The following is a 9,484-nucleotide window of genomic DNA, read 5'->3' on the forward strand; positions in this document are numbered from 1 at the left end:
TTATTCACATGATCAGAACTCATGTAATTTCACATCAGTTCAATACAAAAATAGTTAAATGCTTGAAAAAAAGGAAGAAAGAAAATCCTTTTGCACTGTGGAGCATCACTTTATCTGCAAAACTAAATGCTGTTTCTGTACCCAGAGTGGGCATGTACATTGGTGATGTTTTATTTTCTCTACAGATGTGCAGAGTAGAGGATCTGCCTAAGGAGTATTGTGGAATCACTCAGGTGAGTGTGTATTATCCCCCAGGCCAAGTGGAGCAAAGCGCAGATGGACATGAAGGCCAGAAACGGTGAATGTCCCAGTGCTTCCACAGCTCCCAGAACAAAGCCCGGGTAAGTGATGGAAGGGGAGTGTGGTAGCGAGCTTGGGGGTCAGCCTTTCAAATGGTTTCTTTTGCATTCTTGCAGAGCTCATGAGGTTCATTCCTCATTTCTTTCTGTGATTATGATATTAGGAAGCAGAAATTCCTGCTTTTCAGGCCATTTGCATTGAGTCATATTGAGTTCTGTCTAAATAAATTGTTCTGAAAAATCACCACATTTTGAGAAATGAATTAGTTGTATTATAAAGTGGTTTTGGAAAAAACAGCCTAGAAAATAATCTCTGACAATGTTAGAACATTGTGTTTGAGCCTTGGGAACAAAACTTTTGCAAAGCCTTTTCCTTCGATTTTTTAAAAATATTTTTTAAATCTTTAAAATATTTAAATACTTATTTTAAAATCTTTATTTTAAATAAAAACCAAAATCAAAATATTTATTTGCATAGAAAATACAGGGAGTACCTGGGCTATTTATTTATCCTGAATTTTTCCAGATTGGAATTTCCCTTTCCCATGCATTTTTTACTGCATTTTATGGGATACATAAGAAAGATAAAAGAAAAAGGTTACTTTCTTGTAGACATGATGATCCGGGCACTACAAGCAGGGCAAAGATGATAGAGGTATAGCCTTTTGTTAGACCAGCTAGTACATGTGGAAAAAGTAGATAAGCTTTTAAGTGCCCAAATGCTCCTTTGGTCTGAAACAAAAGCAGCTGAATCCAAAGGTAAACGGAAGCTGAGAACAAAGACAAGTAAGACAGTGGGGTACTGTGATGAGTTGAAGTCGTATCTTAGTACTACCTACACCACCATCACGTGCCTGCTACGTTTCAGAAGTAGTGACTACAGGTTTCCACACACCACCTGCACACAGGGAGTGCCAACGCCATTGATCCCCAAGAGGGATGCCTTGGGACTGAGTAGACCTTACATCTACCCACTGGTAAATACTTGCTCCCCAGCATACCTCTTATGGTATGGATGAGGATAACCCAGCATACTGCAGACCTTTGGGGGTATCAAAAATACACCAGCTCCTCTAGGCACCATGATTCCACACCATGGTCTAACAGCCATACTTCAAACCCACATATCTCACCTACTTATATGATACAAGGATGTGGAGAATGATACTTTGTGCTTTCATATCAGCTACCAAAATCTGAACACGTATCTTTTCATTCAATAGTGATAAAACAACAAGCAAACGTTGGTTAGAGGCTTTTTCCCCCTACCCTATTTAAAAATGCAAAACTTTCTCTTTGGATCATACTATAGGTATTTTAGCTGCCTCATAGGCCCATGACCCTGCCTAGCCATTACTTAAATAACCTGGATCTATTCTGTCACAAGAAATTTGCAAATTGAATCACTTATGTTCCCATTGATCACTGAAAGCTCAAAATAGATCCTACCTTCAAGCCCCTGAAAGCTGACTGTAAGACTTCTCACCCCTTCCTGACTGCTTAAAAATCAGATTTCTAGAGCTTGGCTATGACAGTACTTCAAAGCTCCCTAAGTGCAACATAAAGGACAAAGAACTTTAGAAGCACAATTCTTTCCATGGCCTCTCTTTTGTACTTCTTGCAAAAAAGAACATATTTGCAATATTCTTGATAAACAATAAACTCTGTGCCCTGCCCCTCCCTTAAGACAGGTGTGATGGAAGGAAAGCTGGCACTAAGATCAGAGAACTACACAGAAGTTGTAGAAGACATGTTTTTATATGGCCTATTCCCCCGTGCAGCTGCTTTACGAACAGTCACAGTCTAAATCTATATCTGGGAGAAAAACTCAGAGTATTAGCAGGGCTTTGATAAGCAAAGATTCTCTTCTCCTGACTTAAACTTCAATTAAACAAGCACCCAGGAAGCAAAACAGACTTATCAAGAGGGAAGGTTCTCTTGGGGTTTGTTTTTTTAATCTGAGAATTCAGAGTTAATATGAATCACTCCCATATGAGATCGTGATGTTCTTGAAAATAATTGAGAAGTAAGGAGTTGGAAGGTTTTTTTCCTTCTCTCTCCCTCTGCTCTACAGACCTGGAGCTTTGGGTTTTTTTCTCATTCACAGTCTTTTACTGTTGCATTTTGCCACATTATGGACAACAGTGGTCAGGCCTGAGCAGAGAGTCACCAGGTAGCTTACCAGCAGTGACCGTGTTTTTTAATCCAGACCCCAATTGCCCTGATTTCTTCTGACATGCCAGCAGCAGCCTTGTCTAATCCACCAAAGCGGCTGCAGGGAGGGCATGTAGCACCTCATGTAATAATAAATAAGTCTTTCATTTTATTGTGTTCATTAAGGACACTGAACTTCTTGTGTCATTGCATGGTCACTGGCCTCATGTCAAAACACCAGCTGACTTCTCAGCCCAAGAGCTGTATGTGTGATCACATGCACACTCAGTGTGGGTAAGTCTTGGGTCAGGCCACAAACACATACACACAAGCTGAAGGGGCAGCAAAAAATGGCTTTGGCAGTACTAAGACTGTGCTAGGAACTACATGAGTGGGCCGGTCCTAAAAGAACACAAGAGATTCTGCTTTTGTGGAGAAGCAGTTTAAAATTGTGGCACAGCCTCCACCAGCACAGCATCAGCAAGCTTGTCAGGTCTGGACTCGCCTTCTTCTTTTTGGACACCACATACTGCTGTGTTCAGCTAATGAGCTCCTGGCTTTTAATTAACAAAAATCCATGCCCCATCCAGTCTATCCTTCAATACCATCAACAGGAAGATCTCCCACCTTGTATGTTCTCTCTCAGTGATGGTTCCAGAATAGCCCCTCAAATGGTCCCAGGATGCTGAAGGTCTTAGAGGACGGTGAGTAAGATGGTGACACTGCACACACCTGAATTGTGTGGCAATTTGCAGTTGATCCCAGGGGAGCCAGGATTGCCCCAGCAGCCGTGGACTCCCTGGCTGCAGTATGTAACCTCTGCATGCCCACCCTTTTTTTTCTTAAATTCATTGAAGAACTTGTGCTGACAATCAGTCTTTCCTGCTAGTTTTTAATGCTATTAATTTTAACCATCTCCTGTTCTCATGAACTGTTGATACCTTTTCTCTAAAATGTATAAACTTGTCTTTTAACTATCAACTGAAATGAAAAGAAGACAAAGCTATGAAGATCCTTTTCTTTTTGCAAAGAAGGCACTCTGGTAGTTTTTACCATCTTGTCTCCGTCCTTTTAACATTTTCAGCTCAATTATGTGTTCTTAAACAGAGGAGCATGAAACTATCCCCAAAATTACCCCTCAGTTCATCCAGGTTAAGCTACCTGAAGAGAACCGGTTATTTCTTGAATAGTAACAGCTATTTTCAGTTACTAGTTGTGGAAACTAAAGGGACTGATCTTGTAAGTGCATAATGTAGATGATAACTTTAGTGTTATTGATGTTTTGATGCTACCTTCATAGATACATTTAGTGACGTGTAAGTCTTCTCAGGATTGGACCTACCCTACACATTTGTGAATCGATACTCGTATTTATCACTTTTTCTAGCTCATCCTTCAGTAAATCTTGATATGTCCTTTATTATTTTTGAAACACAGAAAACAAGAAAGGTATGTGCATATTCCTTCTAAAGTCAATACAGCTATTGTTTCTGGCTCAGCAGACGGCTGCCAGAAACACTTGCTGCGGAAGATAATCTCGGGGGTGGAACACTGGGGAAAACAGGATAAATACAAGAGCATGAGCCATTAAATATTTTTAAAATACTCTCTATTGTTCCACTGCATTTCAGATCCTTCCTTCTGAAGGTGCCCTAATGAATTCACATACTGACCACTAATAAGGAGAACTTAAAGCAGCACCATTTTGTGCCTGTGGTATACCTAATCCCAAGCATGCGCATCAGCAACCCTACTCTAAGACTTATCAGCTAGTCTGGGGATCAAAACTCACCAGGTGGTCTATACATCCAGAGTGAGGAACACAAAGAGCAGGGATCAAAAATCCACACTGGCATATGCACTTTACAGGTCATGATACCTTCAAAGAAATTACTTAACAGGTAATACGTAATAAAGACCACATCTGAGAAAGGAAGAGACAAAACTCACAGTCATTTGTTAAAAAAAAAAAGAAAAAAGGCACAACTGACAGAATATGTTTCTTCCTAAGATGTGTTAGAACAGCCATACATGGTAATAAAAGCCTATCAATCGCTTGGTATCAGCTGAGCATACACTCACTGTACATCAAGCTTGTGAGGAGTCTGTATTATTTATAGCATACTTTCTTCTGCTGTGGTTAAAGGTGTGATATCAAAAGCAGGTCCTGTGGCCCCAGACATCAACTGAAGATGGGAATATGACAAGTTACATTTATGTCTGTAAATGGCTTGAATTTCACACTAAATTGAAACCTGACCATTCTAAACAAGTTAACATTTTTTAAAAATGTATGTTGAGCCTAAGACTATTTTACTGGAATAATAGAAATAATTTTCCTAAAACTAATTTAAATCCTCTTTGATATGTAGTCATTTGTGTTTTTTAGAGGGCAGGAAGGTAATGTCCATTTTCAAATAATCACATGGCACAGTTATTTATTTTTTGATTGTGCACAGCTTGATTGTTTCTATTTTAATTATATCAACATAACTGTAATTCTGTAATATTTAGAAGTGAATGTGCCTATATACAAAGCCAGCATCTCCAGCCTATTCCAATCATGTCCCAGGTAAGCAATCAGTTCTGCGAGTATTTAAATGTTTATGTAGCCATGTTAGCTTGGTATCATAAAGAAACAACCCATTGCATGTTTGCTTTCTTTACCTACTTAGATTTCATACAATTTTAACCTCAATGCTTTAAAACATTGGCCAGTTTCAAACTAACCGGACAGAAGGGAAGAAACCTCACAGATAACTATGTGTCTACAGGTTTAATGAAAATAGCCTAGAGAAGAAAGAGGCAGATTAGAGTCCCAGGTGAGAAAAAGGCTGCAGTAAGCTCAACCCTTACTCAACACCAGAGAATCAACATGGGACAAGGAGAAAGAAATTCCTTCTAAAATCCCCAGCTATAGGAAAAAATATCACACTGAGCTCACAAGCCACCAGGAGATGCACATCTTAGGAAACCAGCTTTCATTAGTCCTGCTGCTCACAGTTCCTTGTATTTTTCATGAGCTTTACAAGCCCAGCCACCGATGCCTCAGAACACGCATACCAGCAAAGACCAGTGGGCTGTCTGGTCTCACATCCTTCCTTTCACAAAGCCCACTGCTAACTTCTTCAGAGAAGTAAATCTTGCAGGGGTGCATTTAAATTACAATAAATGGGCACAACTCGTTTCCCAGCACAACAGGTAAGCCCCGGTTTCCTTTAAAACTGTTCCTTACCGTGGTGAGGTACTGTCTTTACAAGAAAGCAGTCTGTCACTTCCATTTCCAATACAGGAGTTATATTGTAATTTAGGATGAAAAAAATCTCTAGCTGAAGAAAACATTCCATTTCTATTGCACTGGGAAGGTGATTAAAAGGAGGGGGGAGAGGAAAATAGCCTCCTGGTAGAAACTGTTTATGAGGTACTATATTAAAAAGTCTGTTTTTCTGGCTCAGGGTTTAAATCAGAAAAATAGGTTACTTGTGAACACAGGAGAGAAACAAACACAACTTTTCATTCATTAATGTAACAAAATCTGCAACGTTTGAGGCCATTTTTGTTCGCTACTGTCAGCAAGATTTTGCACAGTGGAAGCAGCCTATTTAAACTGGGGGGAGATGTTCAAGTGTACGAGATTATAGGTTTACCTTAAGTAGTTTTGCTGCTTAGCTGCTTGAGTGTTGGTTCCAGAACTGGACAGGATTTGGACATTTCTTTTCAATGCTTTCCTTTTCTTCTAATGCTCATCTGCTTTCAAAGAAGCTCTGAAATTCACTGCCTTCAGCACCTGTGCAGTAAAATGGGTTAGAGGAGATCAGCAAAGTCTACATCCAGTTCAGTTTATCAGAATAAAGGCTGATTAGGCTTGGCAGTGTGGCTTATTGCTCTCTCCCGAACCCACCCATCCAACGAGGAAAACTCATGTCCTACCACAGAGCACCATACAAGCCAAACATAATGCAAAGTTAAATTAAGTCCACACCAACCTTACAGGCAGCTCTCTGCACTGGGGGTGCGTCTTCACGAGCTGTCTAGTAGTAAACCCTGTGGCTGGAATAGGAACCCCTGCAGTGCGGGCACCCGGAGCACATGGTGCCTAGCTCTTGAAGTGCGAGGATACTTTAATATGCCAGTACAGGAGATATGAATAAGGAAGCAGTGTTTCAGCCACTGCTTTCCTTTGCCTTTGATGTTTACAACGCAACTTGAACGGAGTCAAAGACTATGAATATAGCTGGCAGATGCAATTTACAGTTTTCCCCAATGCCCTGATATCCAGATCAACTAGGCAACAAGTTTCAGAAGATGATGATCCATAATTTTCTCTTGGCATAGGCAAATGTGGTCTGCAAACATCTGCAACAGTAGAAGTAGCTGCTACACCCCTTTCTCATCCCTATCCCCAACTGCCAAAGATAACTGACTCTTCAGATCTTCCAGCACATACTCTCTTCTTCTCATTGACTAACTGATTTCCGTTGGGACAACCTTAACGAAGACTTAGTATTCCAATTTTTTAAGCTAACATGCTTCTCTATGACTGAAACAGGTTGAAGAGCAATCACACAAGCTGCTCCAATGGCAAAGGTGCAAAAATAAAGGTATGAGGAAAAGGCTGAGCACAGAAATATCATCCATGAGCACAGCTGGATCCAAAACCTCACCCCATCCGACCCCGTAAAAAAGCAGATAACTATTCACTGCCTCAGAGTTTGAGCAGGTCCTTCAGGGAGATTCACACCGCCTATAATTATGCTTTGAATTTTCTGCTCTCTTACATTCTCTCAGTAATATTTCATTTTTTTTTTTTCCTTTGGCAACGTGAAGAATATGCCATATCTGTTCTCAAGAAGGAGAATTATTTGTTTGAGAACTGAATTGTCAGAAATACCTGTATTTTTGTTAATGAACCTCAGAGACTTTCCTCTAAACAAGGAATTCTGTGAGAAAAAAAGAACTGAAATGTGCTCTTGTTTTTCATATCAATATTGAAGCAGTTTGACCTTTTTCTATATTATTTTTTTACCATTATGACATGACCAAATCCCTTCTTTGCCTCTCAGTCTCATAAATTCTAATTTAAGCAGCCATTCTGGTGAAGAAGAAAAATTGAAATTCATGATTTTTATTTCATAAGGTAAGGTGGCCCTAGACATTAACATATCTCAGTAGAAAGCCAGCTGTTGACCACCTGGTACACTCCCTCCTACCATGCTGGGAAGAGGTTTATTGCATATGTGAAGTATCAGACTGGTAGAAAAATCAAGACCTATCTTTCTCATTGATGCAGTATAGCACATACAACAACAGAGGGGAAAAAAAAAAAAAATCGAGCTCTATACCCCTACATAGACCTTGTCCTTTCACTCAAGACTCCTGACAGAGTGCAAGCTACTACCAATGTAACAGTTTTCCTGTTACAGATACTGCTTTGCTTTGAGCCTGATTTGTCATCAACAATTCACCTCACATAGGACACCAAATGGTGTCCCTGATGTGAAAACAACTTGTAAACTAATAAATAAGAGGAAGAGTTATTTAATAATTGATAATGAAATGGAGTAAAACCAGTGACCTTGGCAGGAAACATTCTGCGCCTTATTAGCAATTGCCAGAGCCAGTCATCCATCCTCCTTAAATCCATTTCCTGAATGTGTTGCATCTCTTGAATTTATACTGCTCTGGCATCAAACCATGAACATCACATTTCTGATGTTCACTGTCTTGCAGTCTAAATCCAGCAGATTTTGCTCCTCCTACCAACCGCGGCCTCTTTGCCTGTTCTTCCCACATATAGATATATATGCTTCTCTAAATTTTCCACAAAAGCCTAGCTGTAGAAATATTTGTGGGTTCAATAATTTTATTGATCTTGGTAGCCTCAGGTTTCATAGTGCCTGAGCACAACTGGAGTTTATGGACTACTGGCATGAGGTGTATATTTTAGAGGTCTCCTTAGAAACTAGAGGAAAAATAAGGGCCGTATTATTCCTTCTACAGGTTTTATGGTGGAAAAAAGTGCATTGTAGACAATGATTACTCAGTACGTTGTGCAAAAATCATTGCCAGGGACCAAAAAATCATCTCCTATACAGTGTTGTTGGCAGTACAACAAACATTCTACACCAGGCTTTTTATAAGTAATATTAATCTTTCCTGCTGGAGTTGGCCACTGTTAATGCACTGTCATGGAAAGGCTGTATGTTTAAGCCATTCAGAAGTCCTCCCATTTTAAATAAACTATTTTTCAAGTCTCTTCCAACCAAACCAATTGCAACTACATTTTCTTTCTGCATCTTCCAGAGATTTAACAGGAGCGTTCAGCCTTTTGGAAGAGATGCAAGATTAACCAGATTTACCATGTATGTATATGTGAATATATATTCACACAAATTCAAATGAGCACGTACATGTTTACATGGATATCTGTATTTGTGTATTTTTATATATACATACACAAACATGCCATAGATGTGAATATAGATACATAAAACTTTTCATTGTGGCCATTGTAGCCACATTTGAATCCGTCGCTGAATGAATGGTTGACCCACTTAATCTTTTTCTAAAGAAATGCCTTGCTGCGTTATTTTTGACTTCAGTTGCGTTTTAAAGCACTCACCCCTAAATTAGAACTGGGGAGGTTCCAGGCTTCAGAAAAAGGCTAGCATTCACTAGTCTCCAGAACAAGAGCAGCCTGTTCCCTGAAATAAACCTTCCTAATAATTTTTTCTTAATGTGTTTGTATATTTTAAGGGCTCGGCAGCAGCGGAACAGGTCAAGTATTTCTGATGATTTAATTCCTTACACCACACAGCTAATTATTTTGGAAGGATTTTTTTTTCCTTTTCATCTTTTCATTCTGCACAAATATGGATTGATTTTTTTTCTTCTGCCAATGCCTGCAGCAAAGTGAAATGCACACATAAAATAACCATATAAAAGTCTAACAACTTTTTTCAAAGTGTTTTCTTACACATCCTGCTGGAAAAAAATTCACAGAGGTTTGTTGTTGGGGGTGTGGGGGATGT

The sequence above is a fragment of the Gavia stellata genome, chromosome 6 (assembly GCF_030936135.1).
Source record: "Gavia stellata isolate bGavSte3 chromosome 6, bGavSte3.hap2, whole genome shotgun sequence".
NCBI lineage: Eukaryota > Metazoa > Chordata > Aves > Gaviiformes > Gaviidae > Gavia > Gavia stellata.